A 21,047-nucleotide genomic window follows, 5' to 3' on the forward strand; every position below is an offset into this window, starting at 1 on the left:
CCATGGCATGGCTTTGAGTTGGGGAAGACTTCAGGAACAAAGCTGTTCACATTCCTCCAATAGGCCCAAAACTCAAGGGTTTCAAAGGATACATATAGGAAGTGGAAGGAAGGCCAGGCTACAAAAGAAGAGTACAGACAGGTGGCACAGAAGTGCTGAAATGGCGTCAGGAAGGCTAAAGCTGAGAATGAGCTGAAATCAGTGAGGGATGCTAAAAGCAATGGCTTTTTTCAGATACGTGAGTAATAAAAGATTCATCTGCTTAATGAGGATGGCAAATTGATAACGGATGACAAAGAAAAGGCTGAAGTGCTCAATTCCTACTTTGCCTCAGTCTTCTCCCAAAAGCGGCTCTATGACCCCCCTGGAAAAATTGAAGCAGAAGTTGAGGGGGCAGGATTGCAGTTTGAGATTGATAAACAAATGGCCAAAGAACACCTAAATTCCTTGAATGAGTTCAAATCTCCAGGGCCCGATGAACTGCATCCTAGAGTACTGAAGGAGCTAGCGGAAGAACTCTCAGAACCTTTGTCTATTATCTTTCCAAAATCATGGTAGACGGGTGAGGTGCCAGACGACTGGAGGAGGGCTAATGTCCCTATCTTCAAAAAGGGCAAAAAGGAACCTGGGAACTACAGATCAGTCAGTCTGACATCCATCCCTGGGAAAATTCTGGAGCAGATTATAAAGAAGTCAATCTGTAAACACCTTGAAATCAATGCAGTGATTACTAGAAGCCAACATGGATTTGTCAGGAACAAATCCTGTCAGACTAATTTGATCTCATTTTTGATAGGGTAACCTCCCTTGTGGTCTGTGGGAATGCTGTGGACGTCATATATCTTGACTTCAGCAAAGCTTTTGACAAAGTACCACATGACATTCTGATTAACAAACTAGCTAAAAGTGGGCTAGATGGAACAACTATAAGGTGGATTCACAGTTGGCTACAGAATCGGACTCAAAAAGTACTTATCAATGGAACCTTCTCAAACTGAGGAGAGGCAATGAGTTGGGTACCACAGGGCTTAGTCCTGGGCCCAGTGCTCTTCAACATTTTTATTAATGATTTGAATGAGGAAGTGCAGGGAACGCTTATCAAATTTGCAGATTACACCAAATTGGGTGGGATAGCTAATACCCTGGAAGACAGAAACAAACTTCAAAGTGATCTTGATAGGCTGGAGTGCTGGGCTGAAAACAACAGAATGAAATTTAATAGGGATAAATGCCAAGTTCTACATCTACGAAATAGAAACCAAATGCACAGTTACAAGATGGGGGATACTTGGATCTTGGAATTGTTGTAGATCACAAGCTGAATATGAGCCAACAGTGCGATATGGCTGCAATAAAGGCAAATGCTATTTTGGGCTGCAATAATAGAAGTATAGCTTCCAAATCGCGTGATACAGGTTCCTCTCTATTTGGCCCTGGTTAGGCCTCATCTAGAGTGTTGCGTCCAGTTCTGGCCTCCACAATTCAAGAAGGATGCAGACAAGCTGGAATGTGTTCAGAGGAGGGCAACCAGGATGATCAGGGGTCTGGAAACAAAGCCCTATGAAGAGGGACTGAAAGAACTGGGTACGTTTAGCCTGGAGAAGAGAAGATTGAGGGGAGACATGATAGCACTCTTCAAATACTTAAAAGGTTGTCACACAGAGGAGGGCCAGGATCTCTTCTCGATCCTCCCAGAGTGCAGGACACGGAATAACGGGCTCAAGTTAAAGGAAGCCAGATTCCAGCTGGACATCAGGAAAAACTTCCTGACTGTTAGAGCAGTGCGACGGTGGAATCAGTTACCTAGGGAGGTTGTGGGCTCTCTCACACTAGAGGCATTCAAGAGGCAGCTGGACAACCATCTGTCAGGGTTGCTTTAGGGTGGATTCCTGCATTGAGCAGGGGGTTGGACTCAATGGCCTTGTAGGCCCCTTCCAACTCTGCTATCCTATGATTCCTCTCTGGAATGGCACATGTGCCTGTCACAGGATTTCTCTAAGGTAGCTATTTTATTCAGCATAGGAGGCTGTGGGTGTGGAATAGAATATCTTGTGTTTATCGAATTACCCTGAGGAAGGACCCTTAGGGTCCAAAACATGTTGGAATCTGGTTTATAATAAACTACATCCTTAGTTCCACCCCATTGCTTCTAGTTTTTTTGGCATTCCTGTTGGGGTTTTCCAGGTTTTTTGGCTTTTGCTTCCTGTGACTTCACCACCATGGATTGGAACAACACACATTTTATCCAGCCTTTTTTCTCTTGTGATTAGATTTTACAATGAAGCATAGCTCACAAAACTGCAAACACTGTACTATTTTTACAGCAAAACAGGTTTCAGGGAATATACAATGCTATAGTTTTTTTATTGATACAGTGAACACTTATTTAATCTGAGTAGCTTCCTACATTTCTCAGTACTGAGCCATGATCTGTGAATGCTAATTAGAATGCCATTATGTCTTTCTCATTTGCCTAAATTTTATGTTCTATGCTCCTGTGCAATCTGGCACTCTGGTCTTGGACAGCTCTTGCAAACCACAGAGCTTAAGTGCTCACAACAGGCTATTCAACAGGCAGCTTCTCAAGCTACTACATTACTCCTAAGTTCCCATAGAAGCCTGTGATACTCATTAATCCAGCTGATGGAGTAGAGGGAAACTATTTCTCAGCAATCATATTAAAGTTCTGGGAAAAAGTGATTTCTCCATAATGGCCAACCCCCAAGGAAAGCCCAAGTTCCTTACCACAAATGGATGTGATGTCTGTGACAGCATCAGTAATAAGTGACACAACTTCCTGCACGTCCACTACTATTTTTCATTTCCTTTAGTTTTATCCTTTTTATGGAAGATGAAGCATTCCTACTTTTGAAAGACTAAACTCCTACTACAGCACTTGAACACAAATGCGTTCACCTAGGCATCTTGAAAAAAATGGTGAATGAATGAATAAATGTGCATAAAACAGAAGCACTTTGACATCTGTGAAACTGCTCTTCTCTCTATTTTTTCTTCTAAGGATATGTGCTTTCCCCTGCTGTGCTTAAAATGCACCCATTCCCTGCTTTTAAGCAAAATTAAAAACTGCAACCACTATTCCTCAAAAGCAAGAACCCATCCATTACTTGCCGGCTAAGATATACTACTACTTTCGCAACAGGCCGTGGGCCAGTTTGTATGCTCAAATTGAGCCACTTCGCACGATTGAACAGTGAATGCTGGTGGCCATTTTGAATATTAAACACCTGGCTATGGCGTGTGTCCTAAAAATCTGAACAGCAGGGTTATGTGAGGTTAAACAGCCCTTGCATAACTCAACGACAGAGCCCTGCTACCTGGTTTGTATGACAGGAGAAGCTGTAAATGGATGTTGAATGTGCAAATCCCTCCTGGAAAGCACCACCATGGGCTGTTCTGATTCAGCAGACCAGATCACTGCATTAGTCCATTGGGGATGGGGGAATAAATGTGATTGTGGCATGGTCTGATGGATTATCAGCAAATAAAACTGAGTAGCACTGAACTGCATTGTCTCAAGTAGCTCCAGAACTTTTCATGAACTTGTATAGTCATAATTCTGCATATGCAGCATGAATAGCCAAATGCACACTCAGAAACTATAATTCCACTACATGGAGATCTGGTGGCACTTGGCATCTATTATTTGAGGTCAACACAATCACAGCCTCCTAATGCTGCAACAGTAGTCCTGCCCTTATTCTTGGTACAAGAGCATATTTACTTGAAATGAAAAGGAGTGATTTTAATGATTCTGGAGGGCAAGAAACAGTACAGCCACATTCAGATGCCTATATGTAGATGTAACGCCCAAGGAGAAACAGATACAGCCTTCCTGTACTGTGAAATGGGAACAACTGCTTCCTAGTGGAGGAAGCTGTGATTATGGAAATACTTTCATTACCCAGCTCATGGGGGTTGTCTGGATTCTGAAGCAAACTCTTCTCTCACACAGAAGTGTGACTGTCCTTCAACCTTCCAGTAGCTTTCAGTGGGACCTGGTTTGTTGTTTTGCACAACAGAATGTAGCCCACCCACCTCACCAAACTAAGAACAATAGCAGCCATTTGCTTTCCCAACAACATAGGAAAGAATTAAGGAAGAGACAGCTGAATTGATTCCTATTGCACTGTAACCATTCCAACCTTCTCGCAACCAGTAATCTGGAAACCATTCTGCCAGCACAAGGCCCATTCATTTAGTCAGGACCTGTGCCAGTCGCACTTTGATGTGACTGGGCTGTTTGTACAACACAATTCCAAACTGATTCAGAAAGGCCAGCCCAAAGAGAGACTGACAGTATTATGATGGTGGGCCAAATCTCTCTTCCTGTTACAGCTTTCTTGTTGGCATTTCAAGATTAAAGAGCCAGCTTGTTGTTATCCCAGACTGCTAATCCTCTCATAGTGCATGAGAACTGTCCCCATGTGCTTTACGTGCAAAGGTGGAAATGGTGCCAGCAATAATGCATAAAATGGATGCTGCTTTTAATAGTCCTCCCTTCTGCTCCTAAAGAAATGCTTCTCTGTTTCCACAAGAAAAACAAAACAGAATGCACCAGGCATGGCGTCAGGAAGTAATCTTCCTAAGAGTTACTACCATATGTAGAAAAGAGAGTCTAAAAGGCAAAAACACAGTCACATGCTCCTTTCCAACTTCTGTACAACCAACCCCCTGTCCCAGCATCTCAAAAATACCCTCCCTATTTCTTATTTATTTATTTCATTTTTATACCACCTAATAGCTGAAGCTCTCTGGGCAGTTCACACAAATTAAAAACCATTCAAAATATAAAACAAACAGTATAAAAACATGATATAAAATACAATATATAAACTATTTCTTTTGGGACAATGCCCCACCATTATTCCCCTCAGAAGCCCCTCTGTCCCAACAGTAAGTTCCCATTGTTCAGGTCAATGATCTCCCACTCTCTTCAGAGCCCCTCCTTTACCAATCCCCATTCTCTTCTCTGTCCCCTAGTTCCCCCCCCCCGAAGAACATCTTCCCCATCTCCCTTTTCCATGTGAAAGGTTCCCCCAAATTTTCAGAACCACTCTATTTTTCATCTCCCAATTATAGCCCCCCAACACCTTCTTTTTGATTCTCTTCAGTATACGCCCAAGATCTCCTCATCAGTTACCAAGAATTCTACCAGTTACAGTTCTGACTGAAATAGGGTGGCAATATGAAACGGAGGACAGAGCTCCTGTATCTTTAACAGTTGTATTGAAAAGGGAATTTCTGCAGGTGTCATTTGCATTTATGGAGAACCTGGTGAAATTTCCTCTTCATCACAAAAGTTAAAGCTGCAGGTGCCCTGCCTTCTTTTAAGTCTGGTCACTCTAGTATAGCTTCTGCAGCTTTAACTGTTGTGATGAAGAGGGAATTTCACCAGGTTCTCCATATATACAAATGACACCTGCTGAAATTCCCTTTTCTATGCAACTGTTAAAGATACAGGAGCCCTGTCCTCCTTTTCATATGGTCACCCTAGACTGAAACTCAGAGCAGATTCACCATCCCATTGACATTGGAGCCACCAGCCTCTGTTAGCCTAGTATTGCCTACTTTGACTGGCAGCACCTCCCCTAGCATAATCAGTCTTTCCTATCTGGCTACCTCAGATCCTTTTATCTAAAGTCCTGCAGGGGCTGAATTATAGCACCTTCTGCCATACCACAAGTATTAGGTATACATTATATACCCCCAAGATCTCCTCATCAGTTACCAAGAATTCTACCAATTACAGTTCTGACTGAAATAGGGTGGCCAGAGAGCTTCGGCTATTGGGCGGTATAGAAATGCAAATAATAATAATAATAATAATAATAATAATAATAATAATAATAATATACTCAAATTCTTTACCTCAGTTTGAATCTTCTCTCTACATATAGCATCATGAATATTTTTCCCAGGATTCCTGAGACAACTTCTGAGCAGCTCCAGAATGTGGGAGTTTGGGAATGTGGCTGCCTCTGTTCTTAAAACCAAGGTTGTGTGTGTTTGGGGTGGGTGCAGGGTTTATTGAATAGTCAGGATTTAATCTCTTTTTTATGTCCCTTGCCGACATGAGCACCAGGTTCTCTTGGGTTAAAGGCAGCTGAGTGCAGCATACTGAGGGTCTCAAGCCCCTAGGAAAGAAATAACAAAACTCTTACTACTCTTGATATGGATTGTTACTGCAACCTCAGGATGGAAACAGCGAGATTTCCTGTCGTTTTGAGTTTGAAAGCAAAATCCCAAGGCTATTAGGCAAACAGCCTCCAGTCAGTCTGACTCTGAAATCAGTAACTTGAGCCCATCACCTTCCAGAAATTGTTTCACTCCACCATAACAACCTGCCCCGCCCCCCGCGTAGCAGTCAACATGCTCTATAGGCATTAAATTAATAATAAATTATTTCCGTTGTTTGGTGATTTATTTACATTGGGAGCCTGACGGCAGAAGAGTATCTTTTTTTCTACCTATATACAGTGCCTCTCACTTTTGCAGATGATAATGATGATGACAATCTGAAATGGGCACAAGGGAATGAAGTATTTGTATAACACGGAAGATCTGAATGACTTTAGTCCATTGGCAAAAGTTCCCTTCCTGGGCAAGGTCCTTGAGCGGTGGTGGACAACGAGCTCCAGACACTTTTGGATGAGGCTGATCATCTGGATCCATTTCAGTCAGGGTTCAGTCCAGGTTTTGGCATGGAAACAGCCTTGGTCGCCCTGTATGACGACCTATGTCAGGAAAGAGACAAGGGGAGTGTGACCTTGTTGATTCTCCTTGAGCCTTTGGCAGCTTTCAATGCCATCAACCATGGAATCCTTCTGAGACAACCGTCTAAGTTAGGAGTGGGAGTACTGCATTGCAGTAATTCCACTCCTGCTTGGATGGTTGGCTTCCGAAGATGGTGCTTGGGTTCTGTCCCCTATGCTATTCAACATCTACGTGAAACTGTTGAGTGGGATCATCCAGAGTTTTGGAGTGAACTGCCATCAGTACACTGATGACATGCTGCTCTATTTTTCCTTTTCACCTTCTCAAGTGAGGCTGTGGATGTGCTAGATTGGTGTCTGGCTGTGACAACGGACTGGATGAGAGCTAATAAACTGAAGCTCAATCCTGACAAAACTGAGACGCTATTAGTGGGTGGTTCTTCTGCCCAGATGGATGGTATTCAACCTGTTCTGGATGGCGTTACAGTCCCTCTAAAGGAGCAGGTTTGTAGGTTGGGGTTTCTTCTGGAGCCATTTCTGTCACTTGGGGCTCAGGTGGTCTCAGTGGCATGGAATGCCTTCTAGTAGCTTTGGCTGGTGGCCCAGCTACGCCACTATCTGGACAGTGATAGCCTGGCTTCCATAGTCTATGCTCCGGTAACCTCCAAGTTAGATTACTGCAATGTGCTCTATGTGAGGCTGCCCTTGAAGACTGTTCAGAGGCTGCAGCTTGAGCAAAATGCAGCCGCCGCATTAGTAACAGGAACCAGAAGGTATGAGCATATAGCAACAATTCTGGCCCACTTGCATTGACTGCCTGGGTGTTTCTGAGCTTGATTCAAGTTTCTGCATTTAACCTATAAAGCCTTACATGGCTCAGGACCACAATACCCGATGTTGTGTCTCTTCCAACCTGAACCTACCTGGACGTTACAATCAACATTACAGGCCTTCTTCCAAGTGCCTCCTCCAAAGGAGGCTTGAAAGGTGGCAAAAAGGGAGAGGGCCTTCTCAGTGGTGGCCCCCAATTCTGGAATGTTCTCTCCACTGAGGTTTGCCTGGCGTCATCTTTTCAGCACCAGGTTAAGATTCTCTATTCCCTGACATTTTATTGCATTTGATGGCATATGATGGGGCGTTTATGTAAGTTGCTTTTATCAGGTTCAGTATTTTATTGTAACTTGTTTTTAGCTGTTTAAATTGGTTTAATTTTTGTATGGTAGAGGTTTTATGTTATGTTTTTATGAACTTGTACTGTGTTTTTTGTATTTTTGTGAACCACCCAGAAAGCATCAGCTATTGAGTGGTATAGAAATTAAATTAAAATAAATAAATAAAATAACTGTGATCCCCAAATTTTACTAACAATGGCTTTTCTTCAGGGCCCACCCTATTGGTTCCCTTCACACCATGCGCTGCATTGTTCTCCACACCCACTACTGGCAACAACATACAAGACTGTTAATCAGCTATGAGTGTCTGAAAGAACTAATCTCCCTTTTAGCAATTAAATGATTTATCACAAACTCCTTCCAGGCTGAAGCTTTTTATCTCCCCAAGCAAAATCTCATTACCCAGACAGGGTGAGACAAAATGTACCAGAAATGCACTGGGTTGTATCCAGCGTTCGTCTAAGTTGCATCCATTAATTTCAATGAATCTACTCTAAGTAGGACTAACACTAATACAACCACCGAAAAGAAGCGGGGAACATTAACACTATACTTGGGAATGTCATGTTTTACTCCCTCTCACAAATGCATTAAAATCTCACTAACAATAAAACAAAGAACACAGTGATCCCCTTGCAGCAATCTCTGGAAAACTGTGTTCTGCACCATCAACTCCCTGCCTGGTAATGGGTTTTTGTAAGTTAAAACCATCATGAATAAATTTGTTTGAAATCACTATGATATCCATACAGCTTGAGACCACAAGTGTGCAGGGATGGGATTAGAGAAGTTCACATGGTTTTGATCACACTGAGCAGCATGGACTACATCCCCCTCAGAATCCGGCAGCTGAGTTGAACCAGGACCCTAAGATTCTGAACTTGTCGGCAAAGCATCAGTCTGTTGCACAGTTGATGATGTGCAAAGCAGAAGAGCTTCCAGTTCTGGGTAGCTGAGTAATTTTTTATTTTCTTTTTTATGATTCTGCAAATTGGGCAGACCAGAAATGGATTTGTTTTTACTTAGAATCCAAACAAATAGGACAGTGCTGTGGGAGAACTACAGTGGAAAGAGAAATTAAGGTTGATTGCAACAGCTTTGCTTGTTTGATTTTCCTTGTTAAATGTCAGACCAGCTATGTGAAAACCAAGGTATCACCAAACACAAGCAAATGAACAAGTGAAAGACATACCAGGGAAATACAATATTTGCATCCCACCCATCTTTGGAAGAAGCCAGATCTGTTTACAGGAGGTTCCCAGGCTGCTTTCTATTCATGTTCCAGCCTGATACAGACTTGCTTAGCTTCAGAACACACTACTATCTCCTGGACAGAGATTATCTAGTCAGTTGGTCATGCTCTGGTAGCTTCCTCCCATTTAGATTACTGCAATGTATTGTGCATTGGGCTATGTTTTTGATTAGAAAATCCAGATGGGGCAAAACACTGCAGTTAGATGACTGACTGGGGCAGGATCTACACTACTGCTTATAACGGTTTATAATGGTTATGACAATTGTTCAGGCCCAGGACACATTACTTATACCATTTTCACAATGTTTTTAAAGTGTTATATCCTGCTTGGTGTAGATCATAGAATCATAGAATAGCAGAGTTGGGAGGGGCCTACAAGGCCATCTAGTCCAACCCCCTGCTCAATGCAGGAATCCACCCTAAAGCATCCCTGACAGATGGTTGTCCATAGATCAGGCCTGGGTGTTTGGAAGCTAGCTTGCCAATTTTGAAGAAGCTACACTGACTCCCAATCCATTTCCAAGCACAGTTAAACATGTTGGTCTTGACCTTTAAAGCCCTATATGATTTAGGAGGACCATTGTACCTTGAGGACTTCTTGTTCCCATATGAACCTGCCTAGCTGTTGACATCTTCTAAGACTGTTCTTCAGGTCTGCTTACCTCCAGAGATGAAACCCCCAGATAGGGTTTTTTCCATGGTGGCACCTCTCTCTGAGATGCCCCAGGAAGGCTTGCCAGGTGCTGAGTCTGATGTCCTTTCAGTGGCAGATGAAAATGTGTTTATTTGCCCCTGCCTTTTAGATGTTTCTTTTAAACAGTGTTTTATCCCTGTTTAGCTCTGGTTTTATTTTGTTTAAACATCTATTTTGTTGTTCTGATGTCTTTAATGATATTTGTTCTTTTTTATCTTGTGTGTTTTAATTGTTATTTGCACTGTTTGTCAACTTGAGAACACTTCGGGGTTTAAGAGTCAGGTAAATATATTCTAAATGAACAAACAAACAAGAAATAAGACACTTTCAGAAATGTTCTGGGCCCTGCCCACTGATAATCATGTGTCACTAGATGAGATTTCCCATAAGCAGTACACAAACACACACTCATGGATTTTGAAATCAGTGCTATGTACATTTCTTCATGAAAATCCAGTATTTATATATGCAATTATATAGATAACAATTTTTAACAAACTATATTTAGAATCATAGAATAGTAGAGTTGGAAGGGGCCTATAAGGCCATTGAGTCCAACCCCCTGCTCAATGCAGGAATCCACCCTAAAGCATACCTTTAGGTTGTCCAGCTGTCTCTTGAATGTGTGGGAGAGCCCACCACCTCCCTAGGTAACTGGTTCCATTGTCATACTGCTCTAACAGTCAGGAAGTTTTTCCTGATGTCCAGCCGGAAAAGATTTAATTCTGAAGTACATTCAAACCAGTGCAGTGAGTCAGTGTGGTGTAATAGACTGGGACTTAGGAGATCTTCATTCTAGTCATCACTCTGCCATGAAGTTCACTGGGTGCCTCAGGACTCTCAGCCTAACCTACCTCACAGGGTTGATGTGATGATTAAATAAGAGAGGAAGAGGGCTATGTAAGCCGCCTTGAGTTCCTTGGAGTAAAAAAAAGCATGGGGGTGGGGGGGAGTGTAATAATAATAATAAAATTAAAAACTTGATTTACAAAGAAACTGTGATTAGTTTTGATTGGCTGTTTTCTATTTATGTTCTGCAGAAATTCTTACTGTTTGGACAAAGTCCTGTGATATGCCAGTTCCCACTATGAAATAACCACCAGCATTTAATCTTGCAAAAATATACCACCGTATTAAGTATACCTTTGTGTGTGTGTGCACCCGCGCGCATGGGGAAAAGGGAGATTTTGGGTCCCATATGACTTACATTTAATTCTTATTAATCATGCATAATATGCGGGACTTAAGAGGGGGAGGGGGGGCAGCTGCTGAGCCATACAAAAGGATGAATTGCTTGGTTCCCTTTGGTAGAGCATCCACCCGGTGGATCTAAAATAGCCTCCCCCCAACTTTCAATGGAAGATATTGACATTCAGGTCTCAGCTCCAGTCCCTTGTGTGAGCATCTTGGCACATAGAGCACAGCTTTCTTTTGTGTATGTGGTGCCTAGCAATCTTCCCTAATTGAAGCCTCTCTGAGAAATTGTAATAACAGATGCAAAAGGAACACTGCTGAGTGTAAGCAATCATGAAGATGCACTGCCAAGCTGAAGCACTGGTAATCATTCGAGCCATACGGGATATGGTTAGAGCCAGATTACAGAGATGCAGCCTGCATAGGGTTGCAACTCAGAGAACATGTCTGCAGGTTTAAATAGGGTGACCCTATGAAAAGGAAAGCTTTTTTCCATAAGGAAAGCTGAGCGAAGGAAGATAGATGCTTTTGAACTGTGGTGTTGGAGGAAAATTCTGAGAGTGCCTTGGACTGCAAGAAGATCAAACCAGTCCATACTCCAGGAAATAAAGCCAGACTGCTCACTTGAGGGAATGGTATTAAAGGCAAAACTGAAGTACTTTGGCCACATAATGAGAAGACAGGATACCCTGGAGAAGAGGCTGATGCTAGGGAAAGAGGAAGGCAAAAGGAAGAGGGGCCGACCAAGGGCAAGATGGATGGATGATATTCCGGAGGTGACAGACTTGACCTTGGGGGAGTTAGGGGTGGCAACAGCCAACAGAAAGCTCTGGCGTGGGCTGGTCCATGAAGTCACGAAGAGTCGGAAACGACTGAACGAATAAACAACAAATGAAAAGGAGGCCAGGGCTCCTGTATCTTTAACAGTTGTGTAGAAAAGGGAATTTCAGCAGGTGTCATTTGTAGGCATACAAGCCCCTGGTGAAATTCCCTCTTCTTCACAACAGTTAAAGCTGCAGGAGCCCTGTCCTCTTTTGTATCTGGTCAAGTGCCCAACCATACCTACACTTGATGCCACCCCTGTCTAGAGGTAATCTTTAGCTCTCATAACTAGTAGCCATTGATAGGCTTATCCATGCATTTGTCTAATTTCCTTTTTAAAGTATTGTAAGTTGGCAGCCAGCACTACATTGTGTAGTAGCAAATTCCACAATTTATGTGGTATGTGAAGAAGTGCTTCCTTTCATTTGCTCTGATTCTCCAACCATTCAAGCTTCACTGAATGACCTTGGTACTAGTTTTTTGAGAGAAGAAGAAACCCTCTTGACCCACCCTCATAAGGCGCTTTCATGTTCCCATAGCATTTGTAAAGCCATTTACTTGGGTCTCATCTCACTGCGTGGGCAATGCTACAACAATGTCCATTTGAGAATTTATTGCCCCAGAACTATCACGCCCCACCACACTAGAAATGATCTCATTCAGTGGAAACCAAGCTGTGTGTTTAAAATTGTGCAGTCCGGTCCTAAGCAAATATACTTTGAATTCAATGGGACTTACACCCTAGTAAATGAGAGTAGGATTGCAACTTTTATTTCTGCAGGATGATACAGCACTGAGAAAAATGTTGTATTGGAAGGAAGAACAAAGCAGGGGAGGGGTGGAAGACCTATTGATGCATGAAACTTACCAAAATAGAACACTGAAGAGCATAAAAGCTTAAAGGGAAATGAAGTGTCTTAGAAGCCGGCAGTCAAAACTGTCTTGCCAGTTTTATACAAACACTAAATTTCTCCAGTGACGCACTGCTGGGATGTAATGAGTGCTTTCGAATTAGCAGATGTTACGCACAGTCTCTGGGGAGATAAAAGTGGGTCATTGCAAAGAACTGCATCCAAGCTCTGCTTTAAAGATACTTCCTCTAAACCAGGTGTGGGTGATCTTTTTGGCCTTGAAAGCCACATGTGTGGGGCTTGGTGGCAGGTCAGAGGCAGCACATTCAGCCTCTTTTGTATCTGGTCCAGAGGGCAGGGCTCCTGCAGCTTTAACTGTTGTGATGAAGAGGGTATGTCACCAGGTGCTGCTTGCATACCTATGACACCCTCTGAAATTCCCTTTTCTATACAACAGTTAAAACTGCAGGTGCCCTGCCCTCTTTTAAATCTGGTCACTCTAGTATAGCTCCTGCAGCTTTAACTGTTGTGATGAAGAGGGAATTTCACCAGGTTCTCCATATATACAAATGACACCTGCTGAAATTCCCTTTTCTGTTAAAGATACAGGAGCCCTGTCCTCCTTTTTATATGGTCACCCTAAATTACTGATACTAATATTCTCTTTCTAACACAACTATGGAAGGTGCAGGCCTGTCGTAGATACAACATCCGGTCTTGTGGCACCTTAAAGACGAACAAATTGGACACTGTCCACTGCGTTAGATGCATGAACTGTTAACCTCGGATTGGCAGATTTTATAGACACATGCTTGGAGTAGATATTGCAGATAAATTAACCAGAAGCCAAAGTGGCACGCATGGGCGGGCTCCCCTTGGCTCGGCTAAATCTCCAGCTGTGTCAATCCATCTACATCCAGGCATTTCGCGTGGACACGTGGAAAGGGCCGTGTTTCTCTCCGCTGGCTGCGTTGTCGCGTGCGCCAGGGCCCGGTGCAGATAACGCCGTTTCTTTCTTTCTTTCTCGCCCAGCCCCGCCCCGTCTCTGGAGCAGAAGTTCCCAGCCTAATCCTTCCCACCTGCCTCCTTTGGCTGCTCTCCCACACCCACCGTCCTGACGTCAGGGCGAAGGAGTGTGGGTCCCGTCCCCCCACCTCCTCCACATTTTAAATTCATCAGAAGGCTGCTAGTAGCCTAGTGAGAGAGAGAGAAAGAAAGGTGGGGAGGAGAGGAGAGAAGCGAGAAAAGGAAGCGCCGACGGTAAAGCCTTGCAGGAGCGCCGCTGCTCGCCACAAGGTAAAGCGCCTTCTTCCTCCGCGAACAGGGGTGCTTTGTACATTGCAGCTTGCGGGGTGGGGGCTAGATCTCAACGGGGGTGGAAAGGCCACATTGAGGAAGAGCTAGAAAGGTGATGGGTTTGCGTTGTGCCCGATAGCTGAGTGATGATGATCGTTCAACTCTCGGGTCGCGGCTACATTTGGGGGCAACAAATTCTCTGGTATCGGGAGCGGAGGTCTGTGCGCGCGTGTGTGATTTCAGCTGTGAGTGAATGGCTGCATGCGTGTGTGTGTGTGTGTGTTGCTGGCGAATGGCTGTCTGTCTTGCAGCCTTTCTTTCCACTGGAGGCTGGAAACTGGGGACGCCTTTCTTGTCTCCTCTTCCAAGTGAGAATGGAATTCCGCCCACCGCCCCATCCTCAAAATACTCCGGTTAGGCGGATGCTTTTAAAACAGGTTTGATATTCGATTCTCGCACCTAACAAGGTAGAATTGGCCTGGGAGAAAGAAGGGGAGAGAGATGGGAAAGCAACAATCCGAGGTGGCATTTCTTTAAACAACAGCAACGCCGAAATTTACATTTGGCCTGCACGGTTTTAGAAAAGGGGAGCTAAAGGTTTCACGGTGGCTCAGTCCCCCACCCCTTTCGGTCGTGCTGGGCTGTGCCTTGAGCCCCACGCCTGCTTCCACACGTCTCGTTTTCCCCGCTCGAAGGATGCTTCTGTATTCAGAGCAGAAAGATGGCACTCGGATCTCATTGGATAATCGGGCTGTTGTAAATGTGGTTGTTTAACTAGAGCTCTTTCAGATGGGCGAGACTGTGCTAGATAAGTGAATGGAGGCTTTGGAGAACATAACCCAGTTTCTGACATTTATTTATTATTCTAAAGAAAAATGTCTGTTTTTCGAACTTCCCTTTTTACGGAAGGAGTGTGTAACCTTCAGACTGTGGAAGTGAAAGTATTCAATTGCATGACCCCCCCCCCGCCACTAATCTAGAGAGAGGAATCAATGGCTTTTAACAGCACCTGATCCACAGCTTTTATATGTTTAAAAAAAACCTACCAGATCCGGGCTCTGATTCTTTAAGGAGAACAGTGTAAGAGAGAGAGAATAAATGTGGGCTGTAAACTGGAGCAAGGGAATGAAACCCTCCTCATTTACCGTGGCTTATTTGCGATGGTGAGTTTTTAAGACAGTTGGTATAAGCTTTCGTGGGCCAGTGCTCACTTCCATTTTGTGTATGGATTGTCATCCTGAGTTGGCAGGGGTGTGTGCGTTTGTATACACACACATGCACATACAGAGGTGTAGGGAGAAGGGTGAAGAAAATAAAATGCAAGAAATTCAGATAATAACTGCATTAATACTCAGAACAGGGTTGGGCTACTTGTGTCCCTCCAGATGTTGCTGGGTTGCCACTCCCATTATCTCTCGCTATTGGCTAGTCTGACTAGGAGCAATGGAAGCGGAAGTCCAACATCTGAAGGACCACACGTTGCCCACTCCTCCGTGCCTTAGGTATATGATGAATAGTTACAATGACTATTCACAAAGTAGCATTGATATACATCCCAGCATGAGTAAGTTAATTAACAGCTGTCATTGTCTCAAAAGAATTTTAAAACTACTACAATTTTTAAATAATTGCAATTATAGTAATAAATATTACAAATATGATCAAAGCGCTTCACATATATCATCTTGTTGTAAAACTTACAATAGTCTTGTAAAATATGTCAATGTTATCCCAAGCAATAAAGATTGTCTGTACAGTCCCTTTGCATGTACAAATGGTATGTGTGGATGGGGACTGTGCTTTGCTCAGGGTCTCTGATCCTATGTACAGTGTGTCCATGTAAAAGGACATGTAAGCTAGGGGTTGAGCTGTTGCCCTGATCCTTCTCCTCCTCCTCTGCACCTTCACTATGCATCCTGTAGTCATGTGAAAAGTGCTCTAGTCTGTTCAAGGCAGAAGCAAGATGACTGGGGTGGGGCTTCTTGATTTGTACCTCACTAGGCCAGCTCCATGTCTACAATTTAGATTGTGAGCCTGCCTGAGAGGGGTCTTATCAGAGTAATGTTGTTTGTCTAGATAAATTTGGGGTCAGTCTATTTTTGGAGGCCTTCAGGCCATGAAGCATCTTTCACTTTCTATTGCTTGTATGGATTCTCTAGAAAGCTTTGGGTGTGGGTGTATATGGGAAGCGCTATATTTAGGTGTGCATCTTTATCTGGAGCAGCTTGGTGAAATAGAAAAGGCTTCCACGGAAGAGCTGCATAGATCAAAACTAGCACACTTAGCAAAACTTAATAAAACATAATAATCTCTCTTTCTCTCTAAAACTATATGATGTCTTGGATAGAATATTAAGGATGTTCATAGATACAAACGCCTGGAGAGGAGCCGACACTGGAAGCGGCTAAATCAATTTCCACTTAGAAATGCAATTGAGGATAACTACTTTAGCCTCTGAAGGGGAAAGCAGGAGTGCTTGGGTGGGAACTGGCCCTCTTTTAAGCTTCGGTTTGGCATGTGTGTGTACGTGTGTGTACACACTCTACTGGCTGGAGAAGAGCTGATACATTGATGCATCTTGCTCCTATGGGGCTTGGAGGAACCAAATGCTAGCATGTTTTCTGGGCAAGTCTGTTTCCTTCAGTCTGATATGGCACTTCAGGTATGTAAAAGGAGAATTATGGGATTTAAAGATGAGCTGGGAGGGGAAAAAGGGGTTGGTTTCTGGGACAGCTTATGCAAATTAAATATGTATGTAGCAGCGTAGCTTAAAATGTTATCTGAGGGATTTGTTCTGCCGGCTTCAGTGGTGGTAGAGTTGGAGAGAGTCTGAGGCTATTCTTTGTATAGACGTTTCCTTATTTTAAGTCTTCCAAGGAGTAAAGCTTGTTTAGCTTCTAGTCCTGAACAATTAATGTGGTTATGCCTTTTGTGTGTGTGAAAAAACAGGAGAGAATAAATAACATTGCTTCTTGTCAAAAACACACCCACACACCCGAAGTTTATCATGGTGATTAATTGCTATTTTATCTTGGCTTTTATATTGCTTTTTAAAATGTGAACCACTTAAGCCATAGCTAGACCTAAGGTTTATCCAGGGATCATCCAGGGTTCGCCCCTGCCTGAACACTGGATCCCCTGTGTGTTACCTGGATGAATAGGTTTGACCCCTGGATGATCCAGGGATAACCCTTAGGTCTAGCAATGGCCTTAGTAATTTTAGTATGATAAGTGGTGTAAAAGTATTATAAATAAATTAAAACATCACTAGGCGCTTGTAGTGAGGGCATGATATAAACGCAGCCTAGCTTTGGTTCTACATAGTGTTATTCTGTGAATAATGTGTGTTGAGAGGGAAGAGTAGAATTATACTTCCAGGCCCAACCTCCATGTAATTATTGTTGGGAATATGGCAACTTCGTCTGCAAGTTATTGGAAGGGGGCAGTGCTGCAGTTAGTTCACTGGAATTTTGATCCCAGCTAGTCTCAGATCTCTATCGCCTACAATGGGGTTTCCTGTGATTTCTTCCCTTTGCCCCTCCCCTTCCATCCTCCCTTTTTCTGGGAGGGGGAGTACTCCTGCTGGTGTAATAGAATTCAAAATGAACTGAACAAATTCTCTTAAAAAATGCTATACTGTACCTGCATTGTATATGCAAGAAGATTTATGAATGAAACTTTACTTTTCTTCACTAAAGGAAGGTGTGGTCTCCTTTTATTGTTCTAAGATAGCCTGTGTGCAGGTGGGACTGGTAAACCCTCATCCTGTTTTGCCTTTTTGTTTCTTTCTGTTAGTTGCCTTTCTAACAGGAGGCATCACTACTAAATAATCCCATCATTGATTGCAACATCTGAACAGAGCCTATAGGCATACAAGTTAAGAACATAAGAGCCATGCTGGATCAGACCAAGGATCAATCAAGCTCAGTATTCTGTTCACACAGTGGCTAATGAGCTGTCAACAGGAAACCCACAAGCAGGGCATCTGCGCAACAGCATCCTCCCACTCATGTTCCCCAGCAATTGGTGTACATGTGCACACTGCTTCTGATACTGGAGGTAGCATTTATCCATCAGGATTTGTAGCCATTGATAGCCTTCTCCTCCAGGAATTTGTCTAACCTCCTTTTAAAACCGTCCAAATTGGTGGCCATCACTACATTTTGTGGTAGTGAATACCATAATTTACTTATGCACTGTGTGAAGAAGTAATTTTATCTGGCCTGAATCTCCCATCAATCAGCTTGAAGGGATAAGCTCAGGTTCTAGTATTTTGAGAGATGGAGAAAAATGTCTCACTGTCCACATTCTCCACACCATGCATAATTTTATACACCTCTGTCCTTTCTCCCCTTACTCACTGTTTTCCCAAGCAGAACAATCCCAGCTGTTGGAACCTCCCCACATAGGAGAGTTGCCCCAACCCCCTTGAACATTTTAGTTGCCACTTTCTGATCAAAACTTATACGCAGTCTTCTAAGTACGCTTTGTATAAGTTGTATACATTCTTTTTGGGACAAGATCTATCTTTCCATGATATGGATTGCATGTGTAGCCCAAAGTGTCTTCCGATCAGTCTTACTACACATATACAACACATGGAGCTTGTGGCAGGGCAGGAGGAAATGATCTTCTTCCCTCACCCCTACTCATTGTATATAGAATTGTTATTTGGACCAGGCTTTAATCTCTCAAAATTTAGCAAGGTTTTTCGATGGTTGATGGGTCACAGGTATTATCAAACAAAGTTTGATAATTTGGCATTGTTTATATCCTTTGTGAATTAGGGAAGAAACTTTAGATAACCAGTTCGACAGAGATCATTCTGGAGGGATGTAATGCCTTGAAGAACTACATTTAGAACTTGACAGTTATCTCAGCAGTCCTGTGTAATCATAGCATTAATCTGGTTGTTGTAGAAGTATTTTATGCAAAAAAGGAGACTACTTTGCATTCTGTAGACTTGGTTATGTTCTGATTTTTTTCCGTTATAATTAACTGAATAAAAATACATATTAGAAGGGTGCTTGATGGAGCCTCTTGGGATATTTCCATTTACTTTCTCTGTCCTCCCCACTCCTTTGCAGCCCAAAAATCCCAAGCTATCCATTTAAGTGAGTGTTGCAATTTCTAGGTAGATATAATCTGCAAACCTGCACATCAGGATGACCTTCAGAATTCTTTGCAGCTCGTATTTGGATGACTAGTAGCAAACTAATAAAAGAAGCTGACAGGAGCTTTAAAGGATCCATATGTGAGGCAGAAGACTTGGTTCCATATATATCAGATCAGAGTTGGAAATATGTTTACCAATGTTAGCTAAAAGCATCACATTTACAAATATTATCCTTCTCCCTGCTTGTCTGCCTTGGGCAAGTCATTCTCTTTCTACCCCACTTGCATTTCTAGGTTGCAGTGAGAATTGTGAAATTCTGCCTGGTATGGGAAGAGAGAGAGAGAACAAATAAGGAAATGTATTCTCTCAAAATGCTACAGTTTGGGCGTCCTCCAATGAAAACTCATTGGCAGTAAGTTCAAGACAAGTCTAAGGAAGTATGTTATACATGGGATTAATTGCAAGAAATGCAGTTAATTTATGGTATCACTACCATAAATTACTTAAAAACAGGATTAGACATATTTATGGGAGATGGGTCTTTTAGTGGCTATTAGGTATGATCACTAAAAATGGAACTTCCTTACTCAGAGGCAGAATGCCTGAATTGGTGGGTGGCTATCATAGGCAATTGGCACCATGCCCTACTTGTGAATTTCCAAAGGGCATCTTACTCATTACTGTTGGGGATGGAGTGTTAGATTAGGTTGGCCCTTGGGCTGATCCATAGTTCCTATGCTCTTTGCATACTGAAAAGAGCTATTGAAACTGACTTCGTTAGCAGTAACTAGCTCGATGATACTTTTAACAGAAAAAAAAAAGAATTTTGGGCATTGGATGAAAGGCAAATGGATGCTTTGGAGGGCAATGTTTGCCCTTTTTCTTTCCTCTACCTCATCTCTCATGAATTTCCTATTATAGTAGGAGCTTGATCTGCTAGAAGGTTTATTGTAAAACAGCTTGATTTTGAGGGATTAACGAAATAGTTGTGCTGCTTTATGAAGCTGTAAAGTGCTGTTGGTGCCAAGTGCTACTTTGCATCCTTTTTATGCATATATGGTGAAAGCTAACTCATGGGACATAATGGATATCTGTTCAGGCAGAGACCACTTTTGACCACCTCCCAGGCATTGTCGGTTTTAACCTTTAAAGCCCTAAACAGCTTGGGGCCAGAGTATCTAAAGGAACTTTTCCCCCCATATTTACCTCCTCAGACCTTTACATCCTCTGGGTGTCTCCGCAGAAGGAAGTTGGGTGGGTGGCTATAGGAGAAGGCTATAGGAAAGAGGGCTTTTTCAGTTGTGTAACCCTATTTATAGAATGCCCTTCCAAAGGAGGCTTGCTTAGTACCTACATTGTTTATCTTTTTGGCACCAAGTAAATGCCTTCCTTTTCTCCCAGATATTTTAGAGTTTAGATTATAAATTTTATGACCTTTTTTATAATATCTATTCCTCTGCAGGCTATTTGGTATTTTTTAAATATAATAATAATAATAATAATAATAATAATAATAATAATAATATAATTTAGCTTTTTATAATCTCCCCTGAGAATGCTTGTCATTGGATGCCTTAAAATATAATAGATATAATAAACGTTCTTAAGCAGCCACGTATCTACCCTTTCTTCCAAAATGGCTGGTAGGTCTGAAGTGGACATAGGACTATTCATTGGAGGCTGATGACTCTGATGTAAGTGGGGCAGTGAATCCACTCCAGGTTTCAGTCAGAACTCTAAAGGAGCTCCTTTAGAGTTCTCACTTGCTTCTGCCTGAAACCCAGAGTGGATTGGCTGTCCAATTGACATTGGAGCCACCAGCCCTCACTGGAACTGCTTGTCCTGAAGGGGGATGGAAGTGCAATTTCTGACACAAGATTCCTCTTCTTTACTGACAAACAACGAGGGCTCTA

This window comes from Elgaria multicarinata, chromosome 9, assembly GCF_023053635.1.
Source record: "Elgaria multicarinata webbii isolate HBS135686 ecotype San Diego chromosome 9, rElgMul1.1.pri, whole genome shotgun sequence".
NCBI lineage: Eukaryota > Metazoa > Chordata > Lepidosauria > Squamata > Anguidae > Elgaria > Elgaria multicarinata.